Here is a 26,066-nt window from a genome sequence, read left to right on the forward strand (position 1 = left end):
GACACAGGGGGCACATCCGCGGCTGAAGAAACGTCCACATCCACCGAATCATCCTCCACAGGAAGCGGCGGAAAATCCTCCTCACTGAAGAGGTTCACGGGTGCAACAGCATGCGCAGAAAAGTCAGCAGCCTGATGGCCCAAGAGGCCACAACGATAACATGTCCGAGGCTGGAGGGCGTAAAACACCTGAACGTTGTAACCCAGAAGACACACAGATGATGGAATATCTTCCCGGAGCCTCATGCCCAGGATGCGAATGTTAGACCTCACACCCTTAAGTGGACTGGAAGACACCACGTTCACCCGCACGCTAACCACTGCGCCAAACCGGCCGAAGTACCGCCATAGCAGACCCTCTGGAAACTCCAATGGAGCCCCATGCACACTGACGTAAGTGAGGGCACCACTCCGATCAGAGAGTGACACAGTGCCCGCACCATCCGGCAGGGGTAATGTCCGCCCCCTCATATCGACGGAGAAAGTCTCGATCACCAATTCCTCCGTGAACTTCACTATCGCTCGACGTGCCGTCACCAGCTCGACTCCATAAATATTTATCACAGGGATATGAAGCAACTCACACACCAGCACTATCTCTGGGTACCCAGCCCGGCCTTAAAATTCGATGCCCACAGACTGAGCCCGCAGTACAGGGTGGGAGGGGGACCCCTATCGTGAACTCCACGTCAGCACAGGCGGGCAGAGACACACACGCCCCCAAACGGCCAAAACAGGCAAACAACCCCCAACTGCCGGAGAGAGCAGTGAACACGTCCACCCTCCACGACAGCCAGTAGTCCACTCCAATATATACTTTATACACATACATATACATACACACACACACACACATATACGTACATATATACATACATATATACACACACACATGCATTCACATACATTTGTCTCTTTTACTCTGACAGGGTGAGATAGCTGATAGACTAGTGTGCAATTAGGCACTTAATCACTGAAGGTGATTAAGGTGCTTTTACAAGATCAAGTTATATAGTTACATCACATACATACATTGTATAATTGATACATTACATGGTTAATCTTGGGTACAAGTCCAATATATCATCAAGTGTTCCAGTACTCATATAGTAATTACACAGTTCAGCATACCTTAGCCCAGGAGGGCGAATGTCAGTCAATATGGGACATTCTACAATATAATGTTCAAGAGAGTGCATGTTTTCTCTGTCACAAAGTTGACACATTGTGTACACGACATTTGGGTTTTGAGAAAGCTGCCAGATACGTCTATATCCCAGGCGTATTCTGGTCACTATAACATCACATTGCCGGGTTCTTGTTCTATTAGTCCCATATGTGAATGTCTCCTCACGATATCTATCATACTATATAATGCTACAAATTTCAGGTCTTTGTGAATTTGTTACGTCGGTGAGATTTTCATTAGATATTTAAGTGTTCTCTTTGTCACTGCTAATGAAACACCCATATCAATATCTACCACTGGTTTTCAACAGGCTGTCTTTGCAAGCATATCAACAGTGTCATGCCTTGAGATGATAACATGTGATGGTATCCATAGGAATTTAATTTCAAATCTGTTTTCTTTAGCAGCTAAAACATTCATTCGAATATCACTGACTATTTTCTGGGTGTCACTACTATGTACGTTCAATGCCAGGAGTGCACTCTGCGAGTCACAGTATATAAGTCCACTGCGTTTGTCTTTTAAAAATTCAGTGGCAAAGTATATGCCTGCAAGTTTGGTTTGAGTTGTACTTGCCCAGTCATTGACGCGCTTCATTGCTGTATGTACGAGAGAAGATTGTTCAAATATATTACATGCACATCCGGTACATCGTTCACCTTCTTCTACAGAGCCGTCGGTATAGCACTGATACACATCGTTACCCATACTTTGAGTACTTTCAGTGACGCTTTTCAGTGTTAACTGTTTTAATAATGTAGAGTGCACACTATCTTTCTTGGGCGCATTTACAAAATCAACTGATAGATCCCAGTTATCCCATGGAGTAATTGGTTGATTAATCATTAATTGAGTTGGGAACATATGTAATATTTTGGTGGAGTTGGCTGCCTTGTAGAACCAAAATACATAATCAGATTTCGTTCTTCTTCTATAGACCTCAGGTGATGAGGTCAATTGTCAATTGTGATGGGGGCGAAGAGGTTGTTGTTGTTTTTTTAGATGCAGCTACTCAAAACAAAAAGTTCCAAGCTGCACGGGCTATGGTGAACCCGTAAGTGGAGGCTTTTTGGAGCCATTATCTGTATTAATAGCTGATACTGGAGATCTGAGGATGGGGCTGGCTGTACCAGTTATGACGCTGGTGGGTTAGCATAGACCTCAAGTTCTTCCGTTTTTTCTTTGGCTGAGACTTGCTGCAAGTTAATATGATCGTGCTGTCGTTGGAGGTTGGTGAGGCGGCCTCCATGAGGAGGTCTTGTATCGAGTAGGTGTCTTATTTGTGATGCAGCAGTAAAGCTCCTACTAAGATTTCCTAGTCTGAGGGGTCCGTAACATCCGTAGTTGGTGGTTTTGTCTTTCGTCTCGCAGCCTGAGGTAGGCTCAGTTGTCGTTGATTAGTGGTAGAAGCTATTTCAGGAACTTTGGTGGTGCTGTTAGTATTTGTAGACTGAACGTCGGCTAGCACATCTGCTGAGATGGATATGGCAGGAGAGTTGGGAGCTGGAGAGGAAAATACCTCTGTCCCACCCTGGTCTTGGGTGGTTCTGAAGCCTGTGTTGAGATAGACCTCGGTAGTCTCTGGAGTGGTAGTAGAAGCAGCGAGACTTGCGTCTTAGGCGATGATGGGGGTCCAGGCCATTGGTTAGGTACAGTGTGTTGATTTCTGCAACGAATTGTTAATTGTCTGGTCTGGCAAGTCTCTCAGATAGTTGAATAAGACCAGGGATAATGCTTGCACGTGTTGCAAGGGTCTGTGAGGGGTGATAGTTGGTCCTTAGATCCTGAGTGTGGAGGTTGAGTGGCCTCTAGGGAGGAGCCACTCTTTGGAGGACTGGGAAGTCTTCTGGTAGGTTGGTGGGAGCTGAGGCGCTGGGTTTAGTGCCGGAGGTTCCGGCGGAAGTAGAAGGTTTGACCTTATTGGGTTCAGCCTGGATCCTAATGATTTCCTGTCTGCGAGGGCAGCGGTGCTAAATTGCAAGGTGAACGCCGCTGCAGAGTAGGCAGCAATGAGTTTTTGACTTGCAGTAGAAGTAATGATGGTCCTGGTCGCAAAGGCTGCACCTCTGGACAGGGTGCTGAAACCTGTTGGTGGGGTGGGGGGTAATCATAGCACCGAAAGCACTGTTGGAACTCGTGGAATCGTTCCTTCTTCACTTGGAAGGAAGGGATCTTGATGCCGAAGCAGTGGAGACCATGTGTGGCAGCCTGGTTAGCCACTGCTAAGGTGGTGAAGGATATGTTCATTTTGAGGCGCTTGTCGTCGTCGGTATCGGTGCTGCAGAATATAACACGAATTTCCCCAGGTTCGGGTGTTCTTCCTCGATGTTGGTAATGATCTCCATTTATTTGCAGACCATGATCCAGCGGCTGGTCCCGTTGATACTGTTCGGTCGCCGGTCTATTGACGTGGGAAGAGAGGACAGAGGTGGTGCACTTGGCGAAGTGTGCAATCGAATTTTTGGAGTTCTTTGAGATCTTCCACACACACACACAAGAAATATAGCTCAATATTCTCCCCTTCTTGACCAAAGTCAATGGGCGCAATGTGCCGGCACTTTCTTTTAGGTGCCGGCATTCTCCTTCTTCAAGACGTTGCTTTTGGTGAAAGCATGGGCTGTCCATTGGGCGAGTCCTGATTTTCAGGCGTTTGTGGCGCACTATTGTTGTTAAAATTTCCTAAACGGGTCGGAGTGGCGAGGGATGTTTTGTGAAGTTAGTTGGGCTTACTGGTGTGGACCGGGTGTGGTGCTGTGGAGAATGCGTGGAGCTAGGGAGGTACGTAATTAAGTAAGGTAAGAGTGAAGTCAGGAAGAGGAAGAGGAAATTTCTAGAGGATGGTAAGAGCAGGGCAAAAGATACAGATGGGATGGGTGTAATAAAATGGTGCAAGAATGGGTTAATAATGGGTATAAAAAAGGGAACGTAATAATAAGAATAAAAGTAAAAAGAAAAAGAAAGAGAAAAAGGATGGGTAGGATTAAGTTAAGTCACGTTTGTTAGAAAGTTTAGTGCATTTGCGTATATACTTTGAAAGGGAAGAGTCAACAGCAACAAAGCCAGGACTAAGATTCATGTTGAGTAAGTTGTGTATTAGAGCCGATTCGACAAGACGGCGTCTGTAAAGAGTTGAGGCAGGAAAGATTATTTTAGAAGTAGACCAATCAATAGAATGATTAGAGCCCCTAATATGACAGAAGAGAGCATTGTCTGTGTCTGCAGACTTAACACTTCTTTGTGTTCCGAAAGTCTGTTATTTAGTGCGCGGCCAGTTTCATCAAAGTATTGGAGAGGACAAGACGAACAGGAAATACAATGAACATCAGCAGCAGGAGGAGGAGCAGTGTGAACCAGATTACTACAAAGAGAGTTAGTTTGTCAAAAGGCGAGCTTTATGTCAAGTGGACGAAGCGGTATTAGTGAGATTCTAGATTTCAGATATGAAGAGCACAGTAGTACTATTGTTGGAACTAGGTTTGGGATGAAAGAAATTTCTTTTAGGTTGAGAAACGGCACAATTGAAAAAATGTATGGGGGTAAGCTAGGCGAGAGAAAGATTTGTAAATAAAGGAAATTTCAGAATCAAGAAACTAAGGGTCGCTGATGTGTAGAGCATGGAAGTAGAGAGACAAGGACAATTTTCTTAACAGTAGAAGGATAGAAGGAAAAGATGTGAATGTACATGCCACTATGCATGGGTTTGTGGTAGACAGAGAAAGAGAACCAGGACACAGAGCTCTGAACATGAACATCAAGAAAAGGAAGAAAGGAATTAGATTCCTATTCAAATTTGATACGGATAGAAGGATCGAGATTGTTAAGAGAGTAGAGGAAAGGCTGGAAAAGACGAAGGTCATAAGGCGATAAAGATAAAAATGTCATCAACATAGCGAAGCCAGAGATAGAGACTAGTATCAAAGTGGGAAGAAGAACGGTTTTGATATATTCCATGTAGAGATTGACAAGAATAGGGAAGAGAGGAGACCCCATAGCGACTTCGAAAGTTTGAGATAAATATTATCTGCAATCAGCTGAGTACAATAATAAGGCTAGAAAACTGTCAAGAGGGTCCCCCATGAATGAAGAGAGGTACACAAATGTACGGTACCAGGTACGCCTTGGTGCATAGTGCTCCTGGCTGTCTGGGTTCGAATCCTTCTGGGGGTGTGGAGTTTTCAGTTGCGTTTTGGCTTGGGGACCATTCAAGCTTGTTTGCATATATGTTAGTATATTTTGGTAGCAGTCTTTCTTGTAAACATATGTTGTTGAATAAGACCGAAAGAGTAAGATTAATGGTTCTAAAACGAATTTTCTTAATATTTCTTACTTTTTCTTCACTGTGGGGGTAATTGAAAAATTAACTCTCCAATGTTCATTTTCTCATTTTTTATTTATGGTCTGACGCTTAACCGCATTTCGCAAGGACTTCTCACATTTTCAGACACCACAAGCCTGGAAACCCACTTCAGCCAATCATCAGCCAGATACCCCACATCCACAACAGACTGGCTAAGCGACTCAACTGCCTGCTGACTCTTTGTGCACCTTGTGCCTTTAGCCTGAAGTCTCTAAAGGAATTCGTTGACTTACTGCGGGGAGCACGGCCACAGGGATAAGAGCCTCTTTGGATGTGGAATCGCTGTTTACCAACGTACCTGTGGATAAAACAATTGGGATGATACTGGAGAGAGTGTATCGTGAACCGGCTTGTACTCCTCTTGACATACCAGAGAGCATACTGAGAATGTTACTCCAAGCCTGCACTAAAGAGGCACCCTTTATGAGTTCCGATGGGCACATGTACAAGTAAGTAGATAGGGTCGCCATGGGCTTTCCCCTAGGTGTCCTGTTTGCGAACTTCTACATGGGTACCATAGAGCAGAGGGTCTTAGTTGACATGGACTTGAAACCCACCATACACTGCAGGTGTGTTGACGAGATTTGCATACAGGTTCCTGATGTCAGACGTGTACAGCAGCTGAAGGAGGCATTCGAGCAAAATTCGGTGTTAAGTTTCACTTGCTAGATGGAGAGTGATTGGAAGCTGCCCTTTCTAGATGTAACAGTCACGGAAAGAAATAGAGGTCTTCATACTGCAGTCTACACTAAAGAAACTAACATATAAATGTGCCTGAGTGCTAACAGTGACTGCCCGGTCCGGTGCAAGCAGAGTACTGTCAACGCCTACGTCGATCGAGCTCTCAAGCATTGCTCTAGTTGGAAGCAGGTCGACGAGGAACTATGTAGAGTAAGGCAGATCCTAGTCAATAATGGCTTCTCTAACGGTTACGTTGAAGGCGCCATTAAAAGAAAGGTGACATGCCATGCAACCCATGAAGAAGCAACCTGTACAACACCCGTACTCCCTATCAAACTGTTTTACAGGATATTCTTTTCCATGACTTATACAATGGAGGAAAGAGTCCTGAAAAATATTATTGATTGGAACGTTATCTCTACAGACACCAATCAGAAGATAAAATTAACAATATATTACAAAAGCAAGTAGACCGCCAACCTACTTATGAAGAATTCTCCAAACACGAAACAGAACTTGTTAAAAGAGACTAACGTCGTCTATGCCTTCATATGCCCACTTGGGAAATGTCGGCCCTAAAGATCTCAGTATATTGGCAAGACCTCGACGTCTCTAGGCAATTGGTGCCTCTAGAATCCTTCCTTATTGTGGCTAGCTTAGTTGCTAAGTTGATAGAGTGACAGTTGACAGTTGAGAGGCGCGACCAAAGAACCGAAGCTCAATCCCCACAAGCACAACTTGGTTGGTACAGGGACAGTACACAACGAAGGAAAACTACCTATCTGTGACGATTCGAGAGAGGGACCTGGGAGTGGATGTATCACCTAATCTAACTCATGTGGCACATATAAATAGGATAACGACAGCAGCGTAATCTATGCTAGCAAAAGTTAAAATGTCATTCAGAAACCTAAGTTAGGAGGCATTTAGGGTGCTTTACATTGCTTACTTGAGACCAGTCTTAGCGTATGCAGTCCCATTATAAAGCCCCCACCTGAGCAAACGCATAAGGAAACGGGAAAAAGTTAAGAAGTTTGCGACGAAGATCGTTCCAGAGTTGGGAAGGATGAGGTATGAAGAGCGACTGAATGCACTGAACCTGACGATGCAAGAAAAAAGGAGGAAGTGGGGAGACATGAAAGAAACATATATAATACTTAGGGGGGATTGACAGAGTGGAAATAGGTGACATGTCACATTGAATACTTACAGAACGAGGGGACATGGGTGGAAACTGGAAACTCAGACGAATCACAGAGATATTAAGTAGTTTTCTTTTAGCGTGAGAGTAGTGGGAAAATGGAATGAACTTAAGGTGCAGGTTGTGGAACCAAACTCAATTGTAATTTTAATACTAGATTAGATAGGGAAATAGGACAAGTCCTTGCATTAAACAACCAGGAGCTAGAAAGGCCGGATCCCAGAATCAAGCTCGATCCTGCAAGTACAATAGGCGATTACATACACACACACACACATTTAATTTTAAAATATTCTTCACTGTCAACCTGTAAAACTTCTCTGGGAAGAGCTGGAGAGAAGAGGAGAGGGCGAGACCGTGTTTGGGCGTCCAGGAGGCAACCCACACTGGCTGCGTCTCTCTGGGCGTGTACGGCAGGTGGACGTACATGCCGCACCTACAACAGATATCACCTTATTGGTTTCCTAAAAGAAATTAATTTAATTTCAATCATCGTGCATAATGTTCATATTCATTGTGAAATATGTAAAATAAAACTCATTGGTACTGTTCTTTCAAGGCTCTGTCATATCGACATTAGAAGCTGAGTTAGGAGTGTCTCCACTTTTTCACTTCCTAGTACAGTCTATAACTTGTTTATCTTACACTTAAGCAATACTTTCTAATATGCCTGTTGACTGTTGAGGGGAGGTATTGTCCTCTCGTGTTCCCTATTTTGTGTGTCTTCCATGCCAAATAATCCGTTATTGCCTGGCATGTAAATTTTCTTACGTTTTGCATGTGGTGTTTAATATTTCAGGAAATAGATTGGTAGCATGCTTCTGGACCTTGTTTGGCTTCAGTTCATTTGCTTTGTTTGTTATACAATCTTCATTTTCTTATTTAAATATAGCATGAACTCACATGAAAGAAGAAACTGAAAGCCAATTGACCCCTGAGTGGCAGCTCCTATTCATACGCAACTAATCATTTTCATGAACAATGAAACAACTGGAATGTGATGTTTGTAAGAGAAAATATTAGTACCATAAAATGAGATCAACATCAATTAGTCCCGAAACAGCATTTACTTCAGGTTTTTCTGAATCTAAATTACCCAGTCTGCTTCTATGGGTTAGGGATCAGTTTTGAGTTGATTTATTTAAACGCTATTATTTTCCTCGTTAAACCGTCTCATATATTTACAAACATTTATTATGACCTTTGTTTTGGCGTTTCTAGAAATTGTACATTAAAATTTTAAATAATTCTTCACAAAAAAAGATCCAATTTATGGAATTAAGTTTGTAAATTTTCTCTGTACCTGCTATAGTATGGTGGCCAAACCTGACCTGCAGGTCTTATTATGGACATACTTTAACAAGTCCACAAGGGCCGTGATGAGGATTTGAACCTACGTCCGAGAGCTTGGGGGGGGGGAGGGCCATCACGATTTAACTCCTTCCTACCCGTCTTTTTTGCCTCCTTCCTCTCTGCTCTTGCAGTGGTCTACTTATTTTTCTTATCTTCTTCTTCCCCCTCCCCATTTGTTAAGCATTTATTTGATAATTCGTTTCGTCAATTTTCTGTTTGCATTGAAAGGGTTTCGGTAGTATAGTCGGGTTCGTTCTTGACGCACAATCGGTAAATCTGGGTTCGAATCTCGTGCGGGGCAGAATGTTTGGGGCAAGTTTCACCAAATGCATCTGTTCACCTAGGAATATATGGGTATGCAGGCGGTATTCAGCTTGCTGTGGGGTTGCGTCCTGGGGAGGGTCAGTAGTTCGACCTTGCGAGGGACCTTTGATATAAGCTTAACTTGAATATAAACACTGATTTCCGGTCCCCTCGATACAATGAGTTATTACTCCCGCCGTTTTCCCGCGCATTGTCATGATGTACTGGAAAACGATGAACTGAATTCATTCGGTTACAGTGACGAAGAAAATGAATAGTGAAGATGATTATGGCGATGAAGATAGCATAAGCATTGAAGATATTGAGTAGTGAAGATGTCAGATGAAGGAAGAGAGAGAAAGAAGAGAGGTGGAATGGGTAAGGGAGGGTAGAGACTGACTCTCCCGGGCACCACCGGGTAAACAGTAAATTAGAGCAGCGAGAAATGCCATGAATACACTAATTGTTATTCAGGGATCGCCCAGTCTCTGATAGTTACAGCACCAGAATTACCGCAAGTGTTACAGGTATCCTAACCTAACCTAACCTAACCTCACCTCACCTCACCTCACCTCACCTCACCTCACCTCACCTCACCTAACCTAACCTAACCTAACCTCACCTCACCTAACCTAACCTAACCTAACCTAACCTCAACTCACCTCACCTCACCTAACCTCACCTAACCTAACCTAACCTAACCAAACTTAACCTAACCAAACTTAACCTAACCTCACCTCACCTAACCTAACCTTAATAAAAAATATAAATTTGTATCACTAGAATAATTTTCCGCTCGCTTTACCAACCACTTGAGCTGGATGGTAAAACGACGGTCTCGCTTCATGCAGGTCGGCGTTCAATCCCCGACCGTCCACAAGTGATTGGGCATCATTCCTTTCCCCCTCCCCATCCCAATCCTTATCCTGACCCATTCCAAGTGCTATATAGTCGTGATGGATTCGCGCTTTTCCCTGATAGTTCCCTTCCCTTCTCCTGGTTTATTGCATTATAGAGCTCATGCAAGCTCGGTCTTGATGGGATACGAACCCTGAAGAGGACAGTATCCCTTATCCGCTCGATAACGTAAATGCAGCTGTATTCGACAATGTCGAATTCAGAGTAAATTTCTTCATAAACCATAATAGACGCGTCCTTGTAGATTTCGGGACTGGATGTTTTGGCGGGGAACAGGAGCTGAAACACAACCCAGGTATTGGTGAGTATACTGGACATGCATGCGCATGAATGCACGTGTATGCACACACAAACAGCAGAAAAAAACACACAAAATGATATCCAAAACGCACTCAAATAGCAGATAAGACACACACTAAACGACACTCAAAGTGCACTTAAATACCAGATAAAACATACTTAAAATAACACCCAAAACGCACTCAAATAGCAGATAAAACACACACAAAACGAAACCCAAAACGCACAATACAGCAGAACAAGGCAACGAAATAAACACACACACACACACACACACACACACACACACACACACACACACACACACACACACACACACACACACAATCAAGCAATGCTTGATTTGATATTTACCCTAAATGAGTGAGATATAAGGGAAGTTAAGATGGAAGCGCCCTTGGGAATGAGTGACCACAGTGTATTGAACTTTGGGTACCTGGTAGAGCTAGGACTTATCTCCCCCCAAAAAGAACTAGGAATCAAAAGGCTGGCATACCGAAAGGGGAATTATGAACAGATGAGAAGTTTCCTAAGTGAAATACCTTGGGACACAGACCTCAGAGACAAGTCTGTACAGGGTATGATGGACTATGTTACCCAAAAGTGTCAGGAGGCAGTAAACAGGTTCATCCCGGCCCAAAGGGAAAAATCCGAGAAGCAACAGAAGAATCCATGGTATAATAGGGCATGTATGGAAGCGAAGAAACTGGACAAAAGGGCGTGGAGGAACTTCAGGAATAACAGAACATCAGAAAGCAGAGAGAGATACCAGAGAACCAGGAATGAGTACGTCAGGGTGAGAAGAGAAGCAGAGAAAATTTTTTAAAATGATATAGCAAACAAAGCCAAGACCGAACCAAAGCTACTCCACAGTCACATCAGAAGGAAAACAACAGTGAAAGAACAGGTATTGAAACTTAGAACAGGCGGGGACAGGTATACAGAGAATGACAGAGAGGTGTGTGAGGAACTCAACAAGAGGTTCCAGGAGGTCTTCACAATAGAACAGGGTGAGGTCACTGTGCTAGGAGAAAGGGAGGTAAACCAGGCGGCCTTGGAGGAGTTCGAAATTACGAGAGAGGAGGTCAAGAGACACCTGCTGGATCTGGATGTTAGAAAGACTGTTGGTCCAGATGGGATCTCACCATGGGTACTGAAAGAGTGTGCAGAAGCACTTTGCTTGCCACTCTCCATAGTGTATAGTAAGTCACTAGAGACGGGAGACCTACCAGAAATATGGAAGACGGCGAATGTGGTCCCAATATACAAAAAGGGCGACAGACAAGAGGCACTGAACTACAGGCCAGTGTCCTTGACTTGTATACCATGCAAGGTGATGGAGAAGATCGTGAGAAAAAACCTGGTAACACATCTGGAGAGAAGGGACTTCGTGACAAATCGCCAACATGGATTCAGAGGGGGTAAATCTTGCCTTACAGGCTTGATAGAATTCTACGATCAGGTGACACAGATTAAGCAAGAAAGAGAGGGCTGGGCGGACTGCATTTTCTTGGATTGTCGGAAAGCCTTTGACACAGTACCGCATAAGAGGCTGGTACATAAGCTGGAGAGACAGGCAGGTGTAGCTGGTAAGGTGCTCCAGTGGATAAGGGAGTATCTAAGCAATAGGAAGCAGAGAGTTACGGTGAGGGGTGAGACCTCCGATTGGCGTGAAGTCACCAGTGGAGTCCCACAGGGCTCTGTACTCGGTCCTATCTTGTTTCTGATATATGTAAATGATCTCCCGGAGGGTATCGATTCATTTCTCTCAATGTTTGCGGACGATGCTAAAATTATGAGAAGGATTAAAACAGAAGAGGACTGTTTGAGGCTTCAAGAAGACCTAGACAAGCTGAAGGAATGGTCGAACAAATGGTTGTTAGAGTTTAACCCAACCAAATGTAATGTAATGAAGATAGGTGTAGGGAGCAGGAGGCCAGATACAAGGTATCATCTGGGAGAGGAAATTCTTCAGGAGTCAGAGAAGGAAAAAAACTTGGGGGTTGATATCACGCCAGACCTGTCTCCTGCAGCACATATCAAGCGGATAACATCAGCGGCATATGACAGGCTGGCCAACATACGAACGGCATTCAGAAACTTGTGTAAAGAATCATTCAGAACTTTGTATACCACATATGTCAGGCCAATCCTGGAGTATGCAGCCCCAGCATGGAGTCCATATCTAGTCAAGGATAAGACTAAACTGGAAAAGGTTCAAAGGTTTGCCACCAGACTAGTACCCGAGCTGAGAGGTATGAGCTACGAGGAGAGACTACGGGAATTAAACCTCACTTCGCTGGAAGACAGAAGAGTTAGGGGGGACATGATCACCACATTCAAGATTCTGAAGGGGATTGATAGGGTAGATAAAGACAGTCTATTTAACACAAGGGGAACACGCACAAGGGGACACAGGTGGAAACTGAGTGCCCAAATGAGCCACAGAGATATTAGAAAGAACTTTTTTAGTGTCAGAGTGGTTGACAAATGGAATGCATTAGGGGGTGATGTGGTGGAGGCTGACTCCATACACAGTTTCAAGTGTAGATATGACAGAGCCCGATAGGCTCAGGAATCTGTACACCTGTTGATTGACGGTTGAGAGGCTGGACCAAAGAGCCAGAGCTCGACCCCCGCAAACACAACTAGGTGAGTACACACACACACACACACACACACACACACAAAACACGAAAAATAAAATCGCAAATAAACAAATATCCGCAAAGACACATACACGACAAACACCAATCCATTACCATCCCCCCCACCTCCCTTCCCCCCGGTCACAAGCTGCACGATAAGGATATCAAAAACATTATTTTTTTGTTCATTCAGAACTGCAAATCAAAACAATGTTTACCGTGATACCGGGCAGTTGCTCGCCTAAAGCACCGCCATATGGTACCGGTTTTCAACTAACCGGTAAATTTAAAGAAAACAAATTGCAAGTAAAATTAGTCTTTTCCAGATAAATAACTGCATATCTCCACGTGAAATTGTAAATATATTTTTTTAATTTTGTCGCGGACTGGTAGCAAGTATATTAGAAGAATATTACAAATACATATTGTTACAGTGCCCTCTCCTATTTCTCCCGTATGCCTGCTTCAAGGGTCATATCAGCTTTCTCTACTGATTCCCTGAGATACAGGGAATCTCAGGGAATTCCCTGAGATACAGGGAATCTGGCCGATCTGGCGGCCAGATCGGCCACCAGATAAGGGAGAAATCTACACTATAAGTTTGTAGGTAAGGGGAAAGTGGTGCCCGGTACGCCCTACCTGCAGATCCGCCATTTTGTGGAGGGGCACCAGCCGAGTGCGGATTGGCTGACTTAGGTCACGAACCACCAATCAGAGCCGCCGTGACGTCACCGAGTGCCCCTGAGGACGCCAGCTGTGTTAGCGTCAGAGTTGGTCTGACTGCGAGAGGGGAAGGACGCTTCTCGATCATCTCTCGAGGTTTGGAGGCTCTTGGAGCCTTACTCAGTGGATTAAAACTAGCCATCGCAGCCCATCAGTGTTATTGAAGACCCTGTACTTCCGGGAAGCAAGAAGAAACCAAGTTCATTGCTCAGAGAAGCGCCAAAACTTGAAGAATCGGTCGGCGACGACGCTGGACGGGCGCCGCCTGATGCTAGAGGGTTTGGGAGGTGTGGTGGGCAAGTCTAGCTGTGACCGGGTCACGTTCACTGAGGATTTTGGAGGGACGACAACGTTCCTAGGGCAAGGAGCAACGCCTTGTGGAAGGGACGAGTGTGTGTGCTCAGTGAATGATTAGCTGAGTGATTAGCTCAGTGTCCACTGGTGAACCAGGATTGGGATATCTGAAACTCTGGGAGTGGTTCGGCGACGACGCGAAGGCTTCATGACACCTGAGGACTTGTGGAACGTTCCTGGATCGTCAAGGACCGACTCAGGAAGCGTGGGAACCTCACACCATCGAGGGACAGGCGTCGTGAGCCAGGAATGTAAAGGTAGATCAACTTCCCTCCCATTACCCCTTGTTTCAGTAGGCTTGATAGGCCACGATATTTACCTATGTTGTAGTATAACATTAATACATTAGTAATAGGATAGGCTGCAGTATCTTCTCAATATTTCTTATGTTTTTCTTCACTGTCGAGGGTAGTTGAAAAATTAACTCTCCAAAGTTCATTTACTCACTTTATTTATGGTCTGACGCCTAGAAGCGTTTCGCAAGACACATATTTGACATTGTCAAGACATTGTCATATTTTAACTATTGTCATTGCAAGACATTGTCATATTTTCACATGACAATGGGTAAAGATAATTCAGAACACGAATCAATAGGTACATTGTGTGTTTTCTTGCTTCTGTGTGGGTTCAGGGTCTTGAAGTGGGTAGAATGTAATTAGCCAAGTGTTAATTGGCTGTTATTTGCTGGTGTTGACTTTTTGATGAGTAGGGCCTCACTGATGTCGAGTCTCCTGATATCGTTGTATATGTCGATAATTTCTGAGTTGATTGTTAAAATTTCTCTGATGATGGTCTGGTTGTGAGTGGAGATTATATGCTCCAAGATGGAGTCCTGTTATTTATGCATTGTTAATCGCCGAGCAAGAGACGTTGTTGTCTTGCCTATATACTGAGATCTTAAGGGCTGATAGTCCCCAAGTGGGCATGTGAAGGGATAGACGACATTAATATCATTCAAGGCGTTCTGTTTGGTGTCTGGAGAGTTCTTCATGAGTAAGTTGGCCGTTTTCATGTTCTTGTAGTATTAATGTTTGTTTTATTTTTGCTAAAAACAAACACAATAGTCCCTACTACCATGGTGCACAATACCAGTACAACAGACACACTACACTACCATGTGTACAATACCAGTACAGCAGACACACCACACTACCAAGGTGTACAATACCAGTACAGCAGACACACTACACTACCATGGTGTACAATACCAGTACAACAGACACACTACACTACCATGGTGTACAATACCAGTACAGCAGACACACCACACTACCATGGTGTACAATACCAGTACAGCAGACACACTACACTACCATGGTGTACAATACCAGTACAGCAGACACACTACACTACCATGGTGTACAATACCAGTACAGCAGACACACCACACTACCATGGTGTACAATACCAGTACAGCAGACACACTACACTACCATGGTGTACAATACCAGTACAGCAGACACACTACACTACCATGGTGTACAATACCAGTACAGCAGACACACCACACTACCATGGTGTACAATACCAGTACAGCAGACACACTACACTACCATGGTGTACAATACCAGTACAGCAGACACACCACACTACCATGGTGTACAATACCAGTACAGCAGACACACCACACTACCATGGTGTACAATACCAGCACAGCAGACACACTACCATGGTGTACAATACCAGTACAACAGACACTACACTACCATGGTGTACAATACCAGTACAGCAGACACACTACACTACCATGGTGTACAATACCAGTACAGCAGACACACTACCATGGTGTACAATACCAGGACAACAGACACACTACACTACCATGGTGTACAATACCAGTACAGCAGACACACTACACTACCATGGTGTACAATATCAGTACAGCAGACACACTACACTACCATGGTGTACAATACCAGTACAGCAGACACACTACACTACCATGGTGTACAATACCAGTACAGCAGACACACTACACTACCATGGTGTACAATACCAGTACTGCAGACACACTACACTAGCGTGCTGTACAATACCAGTACAGCAGACACACTACACTAGCGTGGTGTACAATACCAGTACAGCAGACACACTACACTAGCGTGCTGTACAATACCAGTACAGCAGACACACCAACCTACCATGGTGTACAATACCAGTACAGCAGACACACTACCATGGTGTACAATACCAGTACAGCAGACACACTACCATGGTGTACAATACCAGTACAGCAGACACACTACCATGGTGTACAATACCAGTACAGCAGACACACCAACCTACCATGGTGTACAATACCAGTACAGCAGACACACTACCATGGTGTACAATACCAGTACAGCAGACACACTACCATGGTGTACAATACCAGTACAGCAGACACACTACACTACCATGGTGTACAATACCAGTACAGCAGACACACTACCATGGTGTACAATACCAGTACAGCAGACACACTACCATGGTGTACAATACCAGTACAGCAGACACACTACACTAGCATGGTGTGCAATACCAGTACAGCAGACACACCACACTACCATGGTGTACAATACCAGTACAGCAGACACACTACACTACCATGGTGTACAATACCAGTACAGCAGACACACTACACTAGCGTGGTGTACAATACCAGTACAGCAGACACACTACACTAGCATGGTGTGCAATACCAGTACAGCAGACACACCACACTACCATGGTGTACAATACCAGTACAGCAGACACACTACACTACCATGGTGTACAATACCAGTACAGCAGACACACTACACTACCATGGTGTACAATACCAGTACAGCAGAAACACTACCATGGTGTACAATACCAGTACAGCAGACACACTACCATGGTGTACAATACCAGTACAGCAGACACACTACACTAGCATGGTGTGCAATACCAGTACAGCAGACACACCACACTACCATGGTGTACAATACCAGTACAGCAGACACACTACACTACCATGGTGTACAATACCAGTACAGCAGACACACTACACTAGCGTGGTGTACAATACCAGTACAGCAGACACACTACACTAGCATGGTGTGCAATACCAGTACAGCAGACACACCACACTACCATGGTGTACAATACCAGTACAGCAGACACACCACACTACCATGGTGTACAATACCAGTACAGCAGACACACTACACTACCATGGTGTACAATACCAGTACTGCAGACACACTACACTAGCGTGCTGTACAATACCAGTACAGCAGACACACTACACTAGCGTGGTGTACAATACCAGTACAGCAGACACACTACACTAGCGTGCTGTACAATACCAGTACAGCAGACACACCAACCTACCATGGTGTACAATACCAGTACAGCAGACACACTACCATGGTGTACAATACCAGTACAGCAGACACACTACCATGGTGTACAATACCAGTACAGCAGACACACTACCATGGTGTACAATACCAGTACAGCAGACACACCAACCTACCATGGTGTACAATACCAGTACAGCAGACACACTACCATGGTGTACAATACCAGTACAGCAGACACACTACCATGGTGTACAATACCAGTACAGCAGACACACTACACTACCATGGTGTACAATACCAGTACAGCAGACACACTACCATGGTGTACAATACCAGTACAGCAGACACACTACCATGGTGTACAATACCAGTACAGCAGACACACTACACTAGCATGGTGTGCAATACCAGTACAGCAGACACACCACACTACCATGGTGTACAATACCAGTACAGCAGACATACTACACTACCATGGTGTACAATACCAGTACAGCAGACACACTACACTAGCGTGGTGTACAATACCAGTACAGCAGACACACTACACTAGCATGGTGTGCAATACCAGTACAGCAGACACACCACACTACCATGGTGTACAATACCAGTACAGCAGACACACTACACTACCATGGTGTACAATACCAGTACAGCAGACACACTACACTACCATGGTGTACAATACCAGTACAGCAGAAACACTACCATGGTGTACAATACCAGTACAGCAGACACACTACCATGGTGTACAATACCAGTACAACAGACACACTACACTAGCATGGTGTACAATACCAGTACAGCAGACACACTACACTAGCGTGGTGTACAATACCAGTACATCAGACACACTACACTAGCGTGGTGTACAATACCAGTACATCAGACACACTACACTACCATGGTGTACAATACCAGTACAGCAGACACACTACACTAGCGTGGTGTACAATACCAGTACAGCAGACACACTACACTAGCGTGGTGTACAATACCAGTACAGCAGACACACTACACTAGCGTGCTGTACAATACCAGTACAGCAGACACACTACACTACCATGGTGTACAATACCAGTACAGCAGACACACTACACTACCATGGTGTACAATACCAATACTGCAGACACACTACACTAGCGTGCTGTACAATACCAGTACAGCAGACACACTACACTAGCGTGGTGTACAATTCCAGTACAGCAGACACACTACACTAGCGTGCTGTACAATACCAGTACAGCAGACACACTACACTACCATGGTGTACAATACCAGTACAGCAGACACACTACCATAGTGAACAATACCAGTACAGCAGACACACTACACTAGCGTGGTGTAAAATACCAGTACAGCAGACACACTACACTACCATGGTGTACAATACCAGTACAGCAGACACACTACACTAGCGTGGTGTACAATACCAGTACAGCAGACACACTACACTATCATGGTGTACAATACCAGTACAGCAGACACACTACCATGGTGAACAATACCAGTACAGCAGACACACTACACTAGCGTGGTGTAAAATACCAGTACAGCAGACACACTACACTAGCGTGGTGTACAATACCAGTACAGCAGACACACTACACTAGCGTGGTGTACAATACCAGTACAGCAGACACACTACACTTGCGTGGTGTACAATACCAGTACAGCAGACACACTACACTAGCGTGGTGTACAATACCAGTACAGCAGACACACTACACTATCATGGTGTACAATACCAGTACAGCAGACACACTACACTAGCGTGGTGTAAAATACCAGTACAGCAGACACACTACACTAGCGTGGTGTACAATACCAGTACAGCAGACACACTACACTAGCGTGGTGTACAATACCAGTACAGCAGACACACTACACTTGCGTGGTGTACAATACCAGTACAGCAGACACACTACCATGGTGCACAATACCAGTACAGCAGACACACTACGCTAGCGTGGTGTACAATACCAGTACAGCAGACACACTACACTAGCGTGGTGTACAATACCAGTACAGCAGACACACTACACTACCGTGGTGTACAATACCAGTACAGCAGTCACACTACACTACCATGGTGTACAATACCAGTACAGCAGACACACTACCATGGTGTACAATACCAGTACAGCAGACACACTACACCAGCGTGCTGTACAATACCAGTACAGCAGACACACTACACTAGCGTGGTGTACAATACCAGTGCAGCAGACACACTACACTAGCGTGCTGTACAATACCTGTACAGCAGACACACTACACTAGCGTGGTGTACAATACCAGTACAGCAGACACACTACACTAGCGTGGTGTACAATACCAGTACAGCAGACACACTACACTAGCGTGGTGTACAATACCAGTACAGCAGACACACTACACTACCATGGTGTACAATACCAGTACAGCAGACACACTACACTAGCGTGCTGTACAATACCAGTACAGCAGACACACTACACTACCATGGTGTACAATACCAGTACAGCAGACACACTACACTAGCGTGGTGTACAAAACCAGTACAGCAGACACACTACACTAGCGTGGTGTACAATACCAGAACAGCAGACACACTACACTTGCGTGGTGTACAATACCAGTACAGCAGACACACTACCATGGTGCACAATACCAGTACAGCAGGCACACTACACTAGCGTGGTGTACAATACCAGTACAGCAGACACACTACACTACCATGGTGTACAATACCAGTACAGCAGACACACTACACTACCATGGTGTACAATACCAGTACAGCAGACACACTACCATGGTGTACAATACCAGTACAGCAGACACGCTACACTAGCGTGGTGTACAATACCAGTACAGCAGACACGCTACACTAGCGTGGTGTACAATACCAGTACAGCAGACACACTACACTAGCGTGGTGTACAATACCAGTACAGCAGACACACTACACTACCATGGTGTACAATACCAGTACAGCAGACACACTACCATGATGTACAATACCAGTACAGCAGACACACTACACTACCATGGTGTACAATACCAGTACAGCAGACACACTACCATGGTGTACAATACCAGTACAGCAGACACACTACACTAGCGTGCTGTACAATACCTGTACAGCAGACACACTACACTAGCGTGGTGTACAATACCAGTACAGCAGACACACTACACTACCATGGTGTACAATACCAGTACAGCAGACACACTACACTAGCGTGCTGTACAATACCAGTACAGCAGACACACTACACTAGCGTGGTGTACAATGCCAGTACAGCAGACACACTACACTACCATGGTGTACAATACCAGTACAGCAGACACACTACACTAGCGTGCTGTACAATACCAGTACAGCAGACACACTACACTACCATGGTGTACAATACCAGTACAGCAGAAACACTACCATGGTGTACAATACCAGTGCAGCAGACACACTACCATGGTGTACAATACCAGTACAGCAGACACAGTACACTAGCATGGTGTGCAATACCAGTACAGCAGACACACCACACTACCATGGTGTACAATACCAGTACAGCAGACACACTACACTAGCGTGCTGTACAATACCAGTACAGCAGACACACTACACTAGCGTGGTGTACAATACCAGTACAGCAGACACACTACACTAGCGTGCTGTACAATACCAGTACAGCAGACACACTACACTAGCGTGCTGTACAATACCAGTACAGCAGACACACTTCACTAGCGTGGTGTACAATACCAGTACAGCAGACACACTACACTACCATGGTGTACAATACCAGTACAGCAGACACACTACACTAGCGTGCTGTACAATACCAGTACAGCAGACACACTACACTAGCGTGGTGTACAATACCAGTATAGGAGACACACTACACTAGCGTGGTGTACAATACCAGTACAGCAGACACACTACACTACCATGGTGTACAATACCAGTACAGCAGACACACTACCATGGTGAACAATACCAGTACAGCAGACACACTACACTAGCGTGGTGTAAAATACCAGTACAGCAGACACACTACACTAGCGTGGTGTACAATACCAGTACAGCAGACACACTACACTAGCGTGGTGTACAATACCAGTACAGCAGACACACTACACTTGCGTGGTGTACAATACCAGTACAGCAGACACACTACCATGGTGCACAATACCAGTACAGCAGACACACTACGCTAGCGTGGTGTACAATACCAGTACAGCAGACACACTACACTAGCGTGGTGTACAATACCAGTACAGCAGACACACTACACTACCGTGGTGTACAATACCAGTACAGCAGTCACACTACACTACCATGGTGTACAATACCAGTACAGCAGACACACTACCATGGTGTACAATACCAGTACAGCAGACACACTACACCAGCGTGCTGTACAATACCAGTACAGCAGACACACTACACTAGCGTGGTGTACAATACCAGTGCAGCAGACACACTACACTAGCGTGCTGTACAATACCTGTACAGCAGACACACTACACTAGCGTGGTGTACAATACCAGTACAGCAGACACACTACACTAGCGTGGTGTACAATACCAGTACAGCAGACACACTACACTAGCGTGGTGTACAATACCAGTACAGCAGACACACTACACTACCATGGTGTACAATACCAGTACAGCAGACACACTACACTAGCGTGCTGTACAATACCAGTACAGCAGACACACTACACTACCATGGTGTACAATACCAGTACAGCAGACACACTACACTAGCGTGGTGTACAATACCAGTACAGCAGACACACTACACTAGCGTGGTGTACAATACCAGTACAGCAGACACACTACACTAGCGTGGTGTACAATACCAGTACAGCAGACACACTACACTAGCGTGGTGTACAATACCAGTACAGCAGACACACTACACTACCATGGTGTACAATACCAGTACAACAGACACACTACCATGGTGTACAATACCAGTACAGCAGACACACTACACTAGCGTGGTGTACAATACCAGTACATCAGACACACTACACTACCATGGTGTACAATACCAGTACAACAGACACACTACCATGGTGTACAATACCAGTACAGCAGACACACTACACTAGCGTGGTGTACAATACCAGTACATCAGACACACTTCACTACCATGGTGTACAATACCAGTACAGCAGACACACCACACTACCATGGTGTACAATACCAGTACATCAGACACACTACACTACCATGGTGTACAATACCAGTACATCAGACACACTACACTACCATGGTGTACAATACCAGTACAGCAGACACACTACACTCTGACCTATCCATCGTCATCTTGTACACCACAACCACTACCACCACCACAACCACTACCCCCACCAACGACCTCCAACAGCATCCACTACCAACAACAACCATTACCAACAACCATAATAACCACTACCACAATTAACAACCACTACGACCAACAACAACCATTACCAACAACAACAACCACCACTAACACTAACAACTACCTGCAATAGTGTGCGGGCCTGCGTGTCCACCACCACCAACAACCAACTATCACCACCAACGACCACTACCACCACCAACGACCACTACCACCACCAACCACTACCAACACCAACAACCGCTACCACCACCAACAACCACTACCACCAACAACAACCACTTCCACCAACAACAACCACTACCACCACCAACGACCACCAACGACCACTACCACCACCAACGACCACTACCACCACCAACGACCACTACCACCACCAATGACCACTACCACCACCAAAGACCACTACCACCACCAACGACCACTACCACCAACGAACACTACCACCACCAACGACCACTACCAACAACGACCACTACCACCAACGACCACTACCACCAACGACCACTACCAACAACGACCACTACCACCAACGACCACTACCAACAACGACCACTACCAACAACGACCACTACCACCACCAAAGACCACTACCACCACCAACGACCACTACCACCAACGACCACTACCACCAACGACCACTACCAACAACGACCACTACCACCACCAACGACCACTACCACCAACGACCACTACCAACAACGACCACTACCACCACCAACGACCACTACCAACAACGACCACTACCAACAACGACCACTACCACCACCAACGATCACCAACGACCACTACCACCACCAACGATCACTACCACCACCAACGACCACTACCACCACCAACGACCACTACCAACAACGACCACTACCAACAACGACCACTACCACCACCAACGACCACCAACGACCACTACCACCACCAACGACCACCTACGACCACTACCACCACCAACGACCACTACCACCACCAACGACCACTACCACCACCAACGACCACTACGACCAACACTATAAAAATAAAAAATAAATAAATTAGTAATAATAAATAACTAAATAAAAAAATAAAATTAATATAAAATTAAAATTAAATAAAATTAAAATTAAATCAAAATTAAATCAATAAAAAATTAATAAATAATAACTAAATAAATAAATAAATAACCTAACTACTAGCTTGAGGTGGTGGTGAACCCGCAGACCCGCAGACGATGGGTGGTGGTGAACCCGCAGACCCGCAGACGATGGGTGGTGGTGAACCCGCAGACCCGCAGACGATGGGTAGTGGTGAACCCGCAGACCCGTAGACGATGGGTGGTGGCGAACCCGCAGACCCGTAGACGATGGGTGGTGGTGAACCCACAGACCCGCAGACGATGGGTGGTGGTGAACCCGCAGACCCGCAGACGATGGGTGGTGGTGAACCCGCAGACCCGCAGACGATGGGTGGTGGTGAACCCGCAGACCCGCAGACGATGGGTGGTGGTGAACCCGCAGACTCCCAGACGATGGGTGGTGGTGAACCCGCAGACCCGCAGACGATGGGTGGTGGTGAACCCGCAGACCCACGATCACAGTGAGGATTGGGAATGGACTTGTCAGGGAAAAGCGCCAAGCCGTCAGTCACACATTGCACTTATATCATCCCTATTATAGTACTTGGAGTGGATCAGGATTAGGGATGGAGGCCTCGTCGACGACCGGGCCGCGGGGACGCAAAGCCCCGGAAACACCTCAAGGTAACCTCAAGGGACGGGGGGAAGGAATGGTGCTCCCCAGCGCTCCAGGACGCTCGGGGATTGAACTCTGGCCTGCATAAAGCGAGACCGTCACCCTTCACGATGGGTCGGTTTTTATTCCTTTTTACATTTTGTTTTGTATTGTTTTAATTTTTTCTGACGTTCCGCAACAAGTTTTTCAATATCATTAATTGCTGTCAATACATTTTCTTCAAGTCCCATAACTTCGATTGGGCCTTATTCCCCTCGTCCAGGAACGGTGATTTCTACGTGGTGTTTTTCGGTGAGTTTCTTTATTGTATCACCCTTTGGCCCAAGGATCACTTTCCTGTGTTCTTCTCCGATTTCTATGGACTTTTAAATGGTCTTTTTCTGATGTTACGCAACGAGTTCTTCAATATCTTTAATTGCTGACAATACATTTTCCTCAAGTCCAATAACTTCGGTTGGGCCTTATTCCCCTCGTCCAGGAACGTTAATATGGACTTGGTGTTTTTCGGTGAGTTTGTTTATTGTATCACCCTTTGGCCCAAGGAGGACTTTCCTGTATTTTTCTCCGACTTCTTGTTAGTTGGGCTTGCAAGGGCTTGCTTGTTACTACTGTATATTGAAAAACATTTACCAATCTTCCGACCAATTAAGGAATTCACAACGATCTCTTTCTATGGCTTCAATAGCATTCTCACTCCTTACTTTACCATCGATCATAGTGCCATAAGAAGATGTTATGATTTTGATTTTAATATTCTAAATTCGTTTCCATTCAGGACAATCCTTCGCTTTCTTTGTTTAACCGTTTTTTATCCATTTTAGTATTCTACCATTGGTTCCAAGTCTTTCGTTGCCAGTCTTTCATGTGACACGTCATCCAAAGCGTCAGGGAAGTAATGTATGACACATCTACTGGAAGTCTTTTGTCTGAGTAGCTGGTTACATTCCTTGAAATGTGTGCAGGTTTGCAAGGCAGGATTTATTTGAAACAAAACCATGCTGCTTTGATTTTAATATATTGTGCACTGTGAGATGGTGAATGATTACCTCCCTTAGGATTCTCTTCATGAGCTTGCAGATATATACGGTAAGGCTTATCAGAGGGTAGCTTCCAGCTTAGCTTTTTATGCCATTTTTGAATATAGGTTACCACTTACAAATTTCCGAACTAGGGAAACTATCCCTTGGTTCAGAGATTTTCTGTTAAGGAGTTTCAATGGTAGACTTAGTTTGTCTGGAAGTTCTTTTACGATTTTGATTGAATTCCATCCACACCTTGGGCTTTTAAATCTTTTAGTTTGTCAACACTTTTCCTGATAATTTCTTAAGTTATGGGAATAACCCTTAATTCGTTCTCTTTCCCTGCTTCAAACATTTGTGTGACGTTGGGACATTTGTGTGACGAAAACTGGGACGTTGTCCAGTTTTCTAGTGTCAGTACTGATACAGAGTATTTATTCAGTGTTTGCTGCCCTTTTGTCGTCAATTATAACTTGGTTAGTTTCATCTTTTTAGGGTCCTGTCAATGTGCCTTCCGTTGTGGTTGTACCTGAGGGAACTCTGATGGGTAATGGGTTTGCACTTTCTGCCGTTTACTTGCACATTCTTGTCTCTGCTGCTGCT

At 45.0% G+C, this 26,066-nt stretch overlaps 1 pseudogene; it reads right to left on the reverse strand.

Annotated features, from left to right (window-relative positions):
- The window catches only part of LOC123771518 (probable glutamate receptor), a 146,041-nt pseudogene that overhangs the window by 101,045 nt on the left and 18,930 nt on the right, over positions 1-26,066 (reverse strand).

The sequence above is a fragment of the Procambarus clarkii genome, chromosome 76 (assembly GCF_040958095.1).
Source record: "Procambarus clarkii isolate CNS0578487 chromosome 76, FALCON_Pclarkii_2.0, whole genome shotgun sequence".
Classification (NCBI taxonomy): domain Eukaryota; kingdom Metazoa; phylum Arthropoda; class Malacostraca; order Decapoda; family Cambaridae; genus Procambarus; species Procambarus clarkii.